The sequence below is a fragment of the Ptychodera flava genome, chromosome 3 (assembly GCF_041260155.1).
Source record: "Ptychodera flava strain L36383 chromosome 3, AS_Pfla_20210202, whole genome shotgun sequence".
Lineage (NCBI taxonomy): Eukaryota > Metazoa > Hemichordata > Enteropneusta > Ptychoderidae > Ptychodera > Ptychodera flava.
The window spans coordinates 13,457,645-13,471,288 of record NC_091930.1 but is presented as its reverse complement, the minus strand read 5'-3'; the positions used below and the strand labels follow the sequence as shown (position 1 = coordinate 13,471,288).

The 13,644-nt window shown below is 37.7% G+C and overlaps 1 protein-coding gene across 3 annotated transcripts in view; it reads left to right on the top strand.

The window, feature by feature from the left end:
- LOC139129591 (roundabout homolog 1-like) overlaps positions 1–13,644 on the top strand; it is a 364,964-nt gene that overhangs the window by 154,789 nt on the left and 196,531 nt on the right. For all 3 annotated transcript variants that reach the window (XM_070695246.1, XM_070695248.1, XM_070695247.1), the window contains one exon: positions 6,793–7,109. The gene's annotated coding sequence lies outside the window, so the exon portion shown is untranslated. The remainder of the gene's footprint in view (positions 1–6,792; positions 7,110–13,644) is intronic.

Genomic DNA, 13,644 nt, shown 5'->3' with positions numbered 1-13,644 from the left:
CCCTGATGTAAAAAACTATCCGTGAGCAATTCCTGCACGTTGACTTTGAGGGTTTTCACCTTTCAAATGTAAATATGCCATTAAAAGTTTTGTCAAGACATTGACAAAAGTCTTTATCCTGTTAATCCGGCAAGTAACCTCTTCCATTGTATGGAATTCCCAATGGTGCAATTGAAAACAATGAAGTGATTCCAGTGTGTTGTAATGACAAGGATTACAAGAGTGTGTTATGTAAATTTTGAGAAGATTTTTTTCTGAGAACTGTTACAATGTTTAGTTTATGCATGTACCAGCTCACGTAACTACTGAGCTTTTTCATAACTGTTTCTCTGCTTATTCTCGTTCATAAAACGTGAAAGTCGGTATGTTTGTGCCCTGAATTCAAATCCATGTTTGATATTTCCTGCCATTTTGTACTCGGCACAGTTAAAGTCTGCCCTGCCATTGCTGTTTTCCCGAAACTTTTCACTGAACCTGTCCACCCCAAATTCCCTGTGATCAGGTCCGCAATCACAGTCAAAGGAATGGACTTGGGCCAAACCATGGCGGTGAAATGGTTAATTACTGCCACAATTCATGACATTGAACCAAGCACAAAAAACAGACCATTTTCCGTAGTTAAATTTATAATGTGTGTGATGGCTGTAAGATGTTGCTTGGCAATGATATCCCTACCAGTACAAGACACTAAGACTGCATGATCAAAACAAGATAATGCATCTTAAAAGTTCATGACATAGAGAAAATATAACTTTATCTTTTAGGAATATTTTCCACAAACTCAGCGTTAGCCTAGCAAACACATTGTAAGTCTCACCGTATTGAGTCCAATATAGAATTTCGCTGTTGACAAGTGAATTTTCACCCAGACCAGAATTCATTTGTAAACCATATAAATGTTTTAATATTACACACATATACCGGTAGGCCATGTTGGTAAGTTGAAAAGTAAGCAATTCAACATGATTTTGTGAGTAGAACAATAAACATTTACAAAAGGGACAAAAATGCATGTGAAGTTAAAACTAACGGAGCTTTAAACCACACTCCCAACATTTCCCCTGCAGATGGAAAAGTATGTTAACTTTTGCAGTTGTCTTGATTATCTACCTGCAGTACAGTGATTTAATTTGTTCATGTGAATGATATTTTATGACAGGGGATTATTATTAGCAATTTCAAGGAATTAAGATACTCTCATTGTCTGATCATGGAACCTCTTAATACTGGTACATTGCTGTTATAGACTGTGGTAAATGTCATCAATGTTGTTTTCTCCCCTTCGGCTATGATGTAACTGATACAGTTCAAGTGTTGTCCCATGAAATTTTGTTCTGTGTCAATAATACCAAAGCTTTCTACGCCACAGTTGTAGTTCAGCTCAAAAGCAGATAGCAAAATCAAACATTGGCAGCTGGGAGGAAGAAAAAGTAACCAGTTTTGAAGGTAAAGTAGCCTGTTGTTCTTGCCAACTATAGATATTATCTCTGCCCCTGGTCGCACTTGGAGAAGATATTTTCAATACAAACACTGCTGAGACTAGCAAAATACTGTGATCTCATTACAACTTAGTCAGTACTAAAGAAGCCAGATGCTATGACTGAGGCATAAAACCATATCTTAGTAGTCTAGGTGTGTCACCCCTCGTAACATGTCATTGAAGTCTAGGTGTGTCACCCCCTGTAATTACTATTGTTGCTGTATTTGGAAATTAGTTTCACCCCTTTAGTGCAGCACTGGTTCAAAAGGCATGTTTTGCCGCTAATGGATTGGCAATACAAAGGCATGACTAATGATCTTAATTAAGTGCCATTCAGCGATGAAATACCTGCCTGTGTCAACAACAACAACAACGTTTCCGATGTGGTGTGTTTATGTAGTGTAGCAGGAGGAAAGACAGCGGGTGGATGTATGCAGGCGGGTCTGCATTGAATGTTGCGGTCACTCGCTAAATTCAATTCAATTCTTGACGGTCTAATAATAGCAGCATCTTGAGTCATCAAAGGCTCACACAACTCATTATTTAATGTTTTGACTAATTGCCTTTTCTGTAGCTGGTACCACATAACCATGTATAAATTGTAAAGGAGGGGACCATTTAGAAAGCTGACGCACAACCAACTCAGTTTCTCTATTTTTATAAGGATTTTAAAAAGTTCATTTCGTCACATTTGCGTCAAAAAAGTGCATTGGGATTTTTTACCAAGGTGACAAAGTGTGTTCACGTCTTCTACCTGCCTCTGCTTGAATCCAAATATAATTCGATGTCTTGTGTCAGCATTTCTCGCTTGAAGGCGATATACTTTTTCCTTATCTACGTTCAGTCTAAAATGGATGTTTTTCCAAGAATAACATCTAGAATCCTGGAGGAAATCTCTTTGCAAGAAAAAAAGTATTGTGCTACTGACGTCATCGCCTTGTCTATTTCATGATAAGGAATGCTTTGTAGGTAGATTTCTCAGAACTGAGATTCTGAAGTATACTGTGACGCTCATCCTTCCAAACAGCTATCTTTAATATCACCAACCAGGATCAGTTCACCTTGTGAACTTCCCCCAGCTCACATCAGACTTTTAAAGCTGAACTCCCCCTTTAATTCAGTTTCACCACCATGGTTTGACCCAAGCCCCATTGTTATCAATAGAGAGTTTGGACCTGTGCACAGGGAGTCGGGGGTGAACAAGTTAAAACAAATGGTTGACTAGAATTTACCCATGTATTTTACAGATAGGTTGTACGGTGCATTGAAATTAATCAGTTCTCCCTGATTGCCTGTAAACAGGTCCACAAACACCATTGATAACAATGGAACTGGGCCAAACCAATGTGGTAAAAGGTTTTCAGTGTGCCCTGGTAAATGTAAGCATGTCTGATAATGATATCAGTGAGACAACATGAAGAGAAGATGCTGGAAAAACCATGGGAACATCTCTGTTGCCAGACAAACCCTGGTCCTGCAATGGAAGGCATTTTAGACCTACGAAAGTCTGCTTACAGATTCAGTCAGCTGCCAAAAGGTGGTGACTTTTCTCATCTTAATGGTAGTACACAAGATGTAACACACAAATTCCCAAATTTATTAACTTGTAAGTGCATAGAATGTTAATAAAACCGCTGAAGACCACCGTATATTGTTAATGGGAAAGGAAAACTGGACACCCATGTTAGTAACATGTATGAATGATGTAAGCAATGGGGCGACTACCTGCAGACTATCAGTATATAAAATGTAATATGACTTGGCAACATTGCTAAAATTTACCATGCTAATAGGTAACCAGCTTTTACAAAAACTCTGGATGACATCAGCTTCATTAAAAATGCAACATATGGGGCAGTGTAAAGTAGCAGACAACGGTGCCAAGTATACAGCAGATAGTGTAATACTCAGTGAGACAGACAGTACAGGGGACATTTTGTGTATGGTAGAGCAATTAGTGTAATACTTGATGAGACAGTACAGAGGACATTTGATGTAGAGCAGATAGTGTAATACTCAGTGAGACAGACAGTACAGGGGACATTTGATATAGAGCAGATAGTGTAATACTTAGTGAGACAGACAGTACAGGGGACATTTGATGTAGAGCAGATAGTGTAATACTTAGTGAGACAGACAGTACAGGGGACATTTGATATAGAGCAGATAGTGTAATCCTCAGTGAGACAGACAGTACAGGGGACATTTTGTGTAGTAGAGCAGTTAGTGTTTAACTTGATGAGACTGTACCGGTACAGGGGACATTTGATGTAGAGCAGATAGTGTAATCCTCAGTGAGACAGACCGTACAGGGGACATTTGATATAGAGCAGATAGTGTAATACTCAGTGAGACAGACAGTGCAGGGAACATTTGTTCAGAAAGCATCAATATAACCCGTATAATGAAAGCAGCGACTTAAAGCTGCGTTCCCCCCCAGGCTTCTCAACGACCAGAAAAGTGAGCATTCTAATACCAGCAAATGGAGTGAGACTTACGTCTTTTTGTAACAAACAAAGTGGTCGCAAAGCTGTGCATTACATGTTGTATTGAGACCCATCTCCACGACTTGACATGCATATATGCACATTCATGGGCTTTGGGTCTTGTGCTCTGCATAGCTGGTACGCATTCGGCAGACACTGAGAGCTGTTTTGCGACAAATGAGGTAATTAAGGGCTTAACTGCAATTATTCTAATCTTGACTGTCCGGATTTTTGATGCCCCTATTGGAGCGTTTCAAAGCTCTCTCTGTTGTTGGTAGCCCAGCGCCCAAGTCTTCCAAACGTATGTCTGCCAGGTTGTCTGCTGTCCATTATTTCATGGGTGAAGTTACTTGTGTAGCGCTAAAATTGCGGACAGAATTTGTCAATTTTGTCAGTTTGAGTGCCTGTGAAGATAGCGACCTCTATATGTAATGGGAGGGGTGGCCTGAGGACAGATTTCAAGGATGTGTGAGGGGTCGACTATAACTTTTACAATCGAGTTCACTCTGTGCTGATGCCAACACCAATGTTTTTTTTTTGCCCTCAGAGTTGCTTTGTTTCTAAGGAGCTGTTTTGTTACCATTTTGGCATGTTTTTATGGCAGAAAAAGTTTTGACAAGTGAAAATGAAGGTGCTAAGACCCTAAATATGCGCTGTTGTGAAATGACATCTACTGAATCGAGCAAGCTGCTCCCAGAACTAGACAGTGTTCTTTCAGAGGGAATTAAAAATCAGTGACTTTGATTATTTTTCCACTGACAATAACAGAAAATTTGAACTTTTAATAGTGATTACTACTAATATTTTAAGGTCAAGTTCCTAGGGTGCGTTTGTACCAGCGAAGATTTATCATCGTCACTGTTCTATGAATCTTTCCTGGAGAAGGTGTAATTTTCAAGTTAGTATTTTTTACTAACAGAATGTGGGTCTGATTTACAAAGTACTGAAAAAAGACGAAGAAATGGCACTTTTGAAGAAAGTTACAATTAGAGTTTTGTGCCTTTTTGTCGGAGATGTGAGATTGTTTGCCTTTCACCCCTTCCAATGCTATGGTTTGGCCCAATCCCATTGTTGTCAATGTTGATTGTGGACCTGTTCACAGGGAACTGGGGTGAACAGGTGAAAGGAGCGTATTCTTTTTACATTTCTGTACTTATTATTCTACTCGTGTAATTAGCTAATTTAGTCTTTAGGAGTTTTCAGTTTTCTATTGAATTTGAAGTCAATTGGAACAATTTGGTTGTTTAATCACCTAAGGAATGTCTCTCTTCAAAGGGGAAATTACTTGCCTGTGTATTTGTATAATACGTCAAAACCACAGACCACTTTTCTACAAGATACTGTTGTATTTTTGAGCCGTCACATTACCACCTAAACACTATCACTGCAGTGATGAAATTAGATGAAGCAAATAACTTGGGAGTTCTAGTCAGTGGTTTGTGCAAATGGGCAAAAAATGTTGGCAACAAAGAAGCAAATTCTGTGATTTTTGTGATAAGAGCTGTAAAATGGCCACAACTCTGATATTTGTTATGTGCTTGCCACAATTTTCACCGTCAGCACAATAATTATCACTTATCAGTTTCAAGAAAGACTAAAGAGGCACTAAGAAGAATGCATGCATCACATACTAAATGTGACTTTATCGACGCTTATCAAGCCTTTCGTAAACCTTTGGTAGTAGAAAATGATCAGACAGAAAATAATTAAGGTAGTATGTGTCTCGAAAGTGAAAGACTTAAACTTTTGCTCAAACTTTCCTGAATGAAACTGTTAACCATTCTCTCATTCAAATCAACAATAAAAATTGGGGCCAACCGTGAAAAGTTTGGAACTAGAGAAAAAAATTGCCCAAAATTTGGCTATATTTGAAATTGAAAATGGCTACCATTCTTGTCTTAACTCTATGGGAAAAAAATTAAAATTTGGATGTTCAAAAAACCAAGACGGTCAAAATTTTTCTCTCCAAGAGCTTTAAAATGGGCACCCACAAGCTGTACTTGTAAATCAGAAGAGATGTGTAGGAATTTGTGTCGGAATATCGGTCCGTAAGCCGTTATGAAATAAACAGTAGTGTACCGGTATGAAACAAACAGGTTAGACGAGTATGTGAAAAACATGAAGGATAAAAGAAAAACAGGAAAAAGAAATTACTAATATAACAACTTTTGAATCAAAAGTATTTGTCAAAAATTCCTTGCAGCTCCTGTCCCGGATCAAAGTGGAAAAGAATAATGTAGAGCCGTCATTTTTTAGCTGTCCGTCCCTACCGGTACATTGTGTGTGTGAGCATTTTGAAGCAGTGTCTAAGTTTGTTGGTGGTCCCTGACAGTAAAGCTACATTCTCTTCCACACTTAGACATGCTGTCTTGACGATAATTACAGGGTAGAATCAAAGTATGGCAGTGTGTGTCGACATCAAGCTTTCGCTTGATACTGATATCTATTGTTATCTTTTGCCGTGGAGTACGGCTCTGTAGCCAGACCGGCTGCCCTGTGTCTCCCTTCTCACAATTAGCCAGCTTTTTATCTCCTGCCCCAGCACAGTTTTTTTTTCTTTCTTTTCCGGAGCGCTGGTCAATAGAGGGACGTGGCAGTGCCGTGGGGGATGGTCTTTTGTGTCGGAGCTCTGACTTGATCGGTGCACGTCAACACCTTTTGACACGGCCCAACCAGGCAGAATAGAGCTGGGTCCCCATGCTTTTGATTTCCAAACAAGCACCGGCCGAGATGTAATCGCTCGGCAATTATTAAAATCAGACACCAACAAAACTTCTGTAATGACTTTCCCTCACTCGATGGTCCTGTTTTTTCTCACCGTTGCAGGACCTTTTTTGAAGATTTTTGCCGGAGAATTTGGAGATTGGCGGAACACCTGGGTGTCTTTCTCTGTACAGGAATGGGACACTAGCGTTAATGTCCCATTGTGAGTGTCCAGCTGTCAACAATAGCAGACTGTGAATTATCCACTGTATACAAACACTGCAACCCGAAAAGTTACAACTATCCAATTCGAGGAGGTACGCAAGACTCTCGGAGTATCTGCCTGGCATTCTTCAAGGAGCAAGAAGTGTTCCAGCAGGAGTTTCATTGTTTCTTACCGACTGAAGAGTACATCTTGAGGAGTCCTGAGTCTTGAGAAGGTGTGTTTCAGTTTTTAACATCTTAAAACTTTCTCTTATATTCCATAAGTGTGGCGTCTTGACCATATATATGAGCTCAATAGCAATCACTTTCCGAGTAAAAAATGGTAAACAACCCTTTGTGGTCAATTCAGTCCTCATCATTCTAGTTTTGAACATCCTGATCTTCCCTCTTCATGGGTGATTTTGGTATAACCTTATTATGTACTTGGAAGCAGACCATACCATTCAAAGTAAAACAGGTAAAGGGGTATGGTGAAGATGCTTTTTTTCACCTTAGGCTGTCGGCTTGCATTTTTCACCAGGATGCATTGGTGTGTCCCAGATAACCCACATAAACAGCAAGAAAGAGTTATTTCAATTTTTTTTGTCTGGACTGCCAAATTGCCGTATTATGGTCTGTAAGCCTCTAATGAAAAAAAAGAACATTTGAACCTACAATTCCACCTTATTGTGGGACAACATATCTGACGTCTGTCTACCCATAACAGTGTTTTTGCTAAGGTTGGGGAATATTATTGGTAAATGATTTGGGAACCCCAGTAACATTTCTGCTGTCCCCTAATCTGATTGCATTGATATACCAAGGGGAACCCCGGTAAAATGACTGGGGAACCCCAGTTACATTTACCTGCTTACTGCCCTTAACAAAAACACTGCATAAATAACGCTTGTTTTGAAGTGAAAAAGTGATATACATACGTGATTTTAAGGTATGAACTACATGCAGTACTGTGGCTGAAGGCCTGATGTATTTAGTAAAATTCCATTTTGAATCTCATGACAATCAATTTCACTAACTTAAATGTTAAATATAATGTTAAAATATATTGTGGCAGCCATTTCCATGCGAGAACCAGTATTACTTGCCAGGCATCTTTAAAAATAATTTAAAGTTACCTTTTTCCCCCTAAAAGTCACTAGTTCTTGTGCAACATTTTTTTTGCAAATGTCAAAACATGTCTTTGTCTCATAGCATCAAAGTTGCTATGAAAAATGAAATACTAATTCTAAATTTCCTTTCAATTTCTGGCGTAAACTTGCACAGACACCATTTGAAAAACGATAGAATGGATTATTCCGTAGTCCGATGAAACCCTTTTTCCAAAGTGATAATTGGTTTCACCTATATTGCTATTATGGAATGATAGGACCTATACACTATGAATGGGGGTGTGTTTGGACGACTGTGTGCAGGTTCAAACCGTAAGCTGACCTTGAATTGCTGAAGATGAAAATATGCTGATAATTTTCTCCCTTTGATTTTCAATTCAATTTCTGTGCAGTTTTCCAATGCTAAACTGTAGGTCCCTGCAAATTTATAGCCGACTTTTTTTTATGAGAAAGAAAGATCAGGGGCAAGGAACAGTTATTGAATAATGGTTGATAATGAGAATTGCGACCTTCACTGTCTGCAGATCAATTTTTCTAATCAAATTTTCAAATAATCTGATCCTGAATAGCGGTAGTTCTGTCTAGTCACACACCCCTCGGCTTCAAGTACATCCTGCCTGATAACTTGGTTAACTCCCCATTGTGACGTTAATGAGTGGGGTTATCTCGTTTGGATCATAGATGTATATGCATATAATAGCCCATCTGTGACTGAGATGGGAAGAGATCAGGTGTCATGTGATGTCTGCTTACATTAACCCCTCGAGTGCTATAATTTTTTTCCCACCAAAATTTCAGTGCAACATTTTAGCAATTTTCATGGATTTTTCTGTAATTTTGTTGACAATTTTGGACCTAATGGACATGGTTTCCCATGTGGTGCAGTATTTGATCAAAAAATATGTGAAAAAAAAAATTGTGTGGGTTATATTTTATAAAGGTGACAAGAATTGACTGTGGCACTCAACGGATTAACTTAATGCCTCTTCTGTGATGTCACTGCTTTGTCACGGTGATTTGTTTGATGTGAGATAAAGAACCGTCTCAGATTTTATTAATTAAATTTGAAAGCTGAGATGAGCATTTTTATCTTGTGCATGTCACAAGATATTATTTTTTTTATGAGTGCAAGCCATAGCTGTGCTGTATGGTCGCACATTTATCGGCTGAAATTTTTCTCAATGAATATTCTCGTCTTCGTATGTTGGCGGCCTCTTTCCAAAGATCTGTGTTATACATGTTCACCCTACCTCTTTATGTTGTGATGATAAGGTTGGCCTTTACACCAACCTATGAATTTTATCTGAATTTTTATGCCTTTGCAAAACTCAATCCTCTGTAGAACCATTTCCTTCCCAGGGCAGCTGTTTTTTCTGCATCCGCTATAACGTAGAAATTTTATTGCAAGTTTCAGAAAATATTTTGTATCAATTTTCTGAATTTCCCTTCCCTGATCCAAAGAAACACGCCTCTTTTGTTACACTAACTAACGAGAGAATCATTGCTTGATCTAGATGTGTATTTTTTTTCACTAGGCTTTGAAATTTTTCAGCCTTGGTTTTGTGATAGTCTGCATTTTGCTCTCTCCCTCGGCTGTTGAGATCCCAGGAAGCAGCAAGTGACCCCCCAACTGATGCAAAAGAGATGCAAAAATGTCCGCAGGAGAAAAAATTATATCAAGGTTAATTTACTGCACCTCACCCTGGTCTGCAGGATGTAAACTTTGCCATATATCATCTTGATACTTTACATGCGAAGGAGACTTCTGTAATAAGCTTGGCAAGCAGTGAAATTACATCCGCTAAAAATAACCGTAAGGATCGTGACAAATCCGCGGATAATATTTTCCTCTCGTAAGAGTGTAATTTAACATTGCTTGTACCAGAAGAAATCAAATCTCCCATCAATGTTGGATTGACTTTCAACTGGAAATTGTTAGTTTTCTGTTTTTTTGCCAAACAAATATTTTTTTGCCAGTTTCACCTGAGCATTTTAGAGCTTTTCACTCAAAGTTATGATGATGAAATTTTTATTAAAGGAAGAAGATGCAGGTGAAAGCATTTTATTTTTAAAAAATTTGTTTAATATTTTTATTTTAACCTTTTCACCCCCAATTCCCTGTAAACAGGTCCACAATCACCATTGATAACAATGGGTTTGGGTCAAACCATGGTGGTGAAAGGGTTAAACAAGCTTTAGAGGGGAAGGCTTGATGATAGTTTATTTTCGATGAATGTTTTTGAGTACTTTTTATCAGTTGTCGAATAGATTTTCCCATAAAACCTGATGTGTTGCAATATTGTTCAGTACAGAAATTTCAGAGAGAAGAAATGTTTGATATTGGGGATAGTAAAATGCCCTTTAAGCATACTTCTAAAGGGGAGAAAAATGCATTGAAATAGTGACTAAAGTTTGCAACAACAAAACTGGTAGTATTCTTTTGTATTGCATTGAAAGGCTTTCCGACTGATGAGTGCTCCGTATTTGATTGTGATTACTTAATGAATAGCGGCATTAATTAATAATAGACTGTCAAATCAGAATGCCATTAAAAGCCCGTGTATCAGTATTGATGCTACACCGTAACGTCACCGGGACATAATTTTATCTGCATTCTATTCAAATGACATGTTTACAGCAAATTATCACGCATGAATCAACATATTTTGTTACACAGTCTCTAAAACGTGACGTTCCCATACTTAGTGTGCGTATTTTTTTTTTTTTTGGTGGTATTGATTTTTTGTGCCTATTAGCAAACTATTGTGTGCGAATGGATGGCATTTGAATGTGTAATTAAGTATAATAATGTATGAATAATGTGCTGGCGGAGACAGAGTGAGACTAATTGACAAAACTGAATAGATAAAAAATATGAGGCGATCTTTTATGAAACTGTTTACCAACTAATCGATCAATACTGTGAGATAAGCTGTCTCTGTTCGTGGTCTTTTGTAATTTCAAAATTGCAAATTTTCTTTTTAAAGTGTAATATTTAGAGAAACAGGAATTTCACTTGAATATAAATTCTACCGAATATCAGAAAAATGTGATGACAAAAGTGAAATAGAATCATAATAATGGCAGCTTGTGAAGTGTTTGAAGTATTTGTCTCTCCGGTTTATTTTACACGTCTGATGTGAACACATGTACATACATTTGTCAAAACAGCTCCCACGCAACAACTAAATTACATTTGGCTTTAATTCAGCCCAAGTCTTGAGGGAGTCATTGTTCATATTTAACACAATGCGTTTCAGATTTTTTTTGCATTGATTCCCCATAAATCCATGCAGTGTGCTTTCTGTAATATGGAGCACCACGGAGCCTGTTGTCAGTTTGACAACGGTATTTGTGAATTTACAACTCCTGTGACGATGCGTTTTTTGCGTTGTTACTTTCCTACTTCATGGATGTTTACTTTGCGACTGAGTAGGTCATGAAACTCAACACATCCCTACGTACCTGCTTGAACGTCTAACAGAGTGGTTCATGCAGTTAAGCCATTGTACACTGGCATTTTTCCTTTTCTGATGTGTACTGTTGACAGATGTCATTGACCCCCGCTGCTCTCTAAACTTAAAAGTCATCTGAGTGATGTCTCTATTAAAGCACTATAGCTTACAAGTACCCTCTTGGTATTGGGAAGTCAATTGTCTTACTTGTTATTGAGGGTACCATGATATATCCCCGGTGAAAGTCATTAGGCTAAGTGATATGCAAATGAAATGAAATGTATTTTCATTCAAATCATATTCAAGTAAGTCATTTTACCTTTTCCTATGTAAATAAAAGAGTTAGTCATTTATTACAGTGTAACTAATATTACTGTAACAGTGTTGCTAATTCCTAGAATATCTCATACTTAAAGTGAATTGTTTAAGTAGCAATTCATTGTAACAGTGTTGCTAATTCATAGAATATCACCAATCTAATTCAAAAGAAAGTGATTTTGTTACAGTGTAGCTACTATTATTGTAACATTAGTTGCCAAATCTCAGAATATCCCTAACCAGATGTAAATGAAGTCATTTATTACAGTGTAGCTATTGTAATTGTAATGGTATTGCCAACTCATAGATAATCCCATACCTGCTGTACAATTGACTACTCCTGTAAACAACAAAAATTTGCTTGTAAAACGGTGTTTTCATTTTCAGTTTGTACTTTGACATTGTATAAAACTACATCACAAATTCAAGTTCATGTCTTAAAATAAAAAAATCTGCAGGTACCCTGTATATTAACCCTTTGAACCCGGCTCGGACATAAATGTCCGATGACGTCGTAGAGTACCAGGGGGCCAGGGTGCAAAGGGTTAAACTCCAATCACTGACAGGACCTGTATAAAGGAAGTAATGTAGTATTGAAATTTTGTTTTCAAAACTAGAGTAAACTTGATTTGTCAGTAGTGCGCAATGCGGAGATAGCATTTTATACATGATTAAGGATTGTGCTGACCCACAGGCATCTGCAAGGTCTTCTCTGATTGGACCATTTCTTTGCATATCCAAGCTTTTAATTTTACAATTGTGTATGGTACTTATATGAATATATATCTGCCAATGCACTGGATATGGGAATCCAAATTTGAAGAGTAAATTCGTCTCCTGATTAACTTAACCCTTTGAATGCCAAAGTCAGTTTTTGCCACTCTTATATAACTTACCCCAGCCAATTTTCTTTCTAATTTGTGCAAAACATTTGGTAAAAAACTGTTGCTAATGAAATGAGATCTCCATTTCGTCCAAACTTATAAAAAAAATTATAGAAAAATTCATAAAAATTGGTAAAATATTGCAGTAAAATTTTGGTGGGAAAAATTACAGCACTCAAAGGGTGAAAGTGAAAAGTATTCAAATAAGTTGCATAACTGTATATGAAAGTATTCTTCCGGTTGCATCACTTTATTTTCTGATCCTTCCGCCCCGGTGAACAAGTGTATTACCCTCAATCATGGCAGGTATTGGAAATATAATATTTGAACAAACAGTCCTTGTGGCTAGAAATATTAATTGTTGATTTGTCATCTTTCGTGACTTGTATGGATTTGATTACAAGTGACAGAAAGTAACACGCAATGTACCGCACTTGTTAATGTATAAGTTATCTTCGCCATTGAACCGGAAACATAAATTGTTGATTTCCTATGGATATTTCAGCAACTCTTTACTGTGTTCTGAATGAAATGTAGGCGTGGATTAGAAGGTGGTCGGGTTCCCTGACATTGTATTGAGAGCGGAACCGTGTGTAACATTATCCAGTGGCTGATGTACGTATTTTGTAAAATATAGTATTATATCTGATATGATAGGATAGATTAGGTTTTGACACCAGGCGTGCTGTTTGGATTAGTCGATTTTGAAGATTTGCAAATACTGGACGCACGGAAATGCTTGCATTTCTAAGAACGTATTGTTTAAAGCTGATTATTGTAATACACAATTTGATATGACGCATCAACTTTTCATTCTGACGATTAAAGGTTCCGTCTCACATCTGTTGTAAACTTCACGAAGCCCCTGATAGCTGAGACATTTGATATTTTCACGGTGGAGTATGTTTTGGGGTATATTGAAAGATTTACATGGTTGGAGATGTATTAAAAGATTGGTTTGTCATTTTGGTCAAACCGTACAAT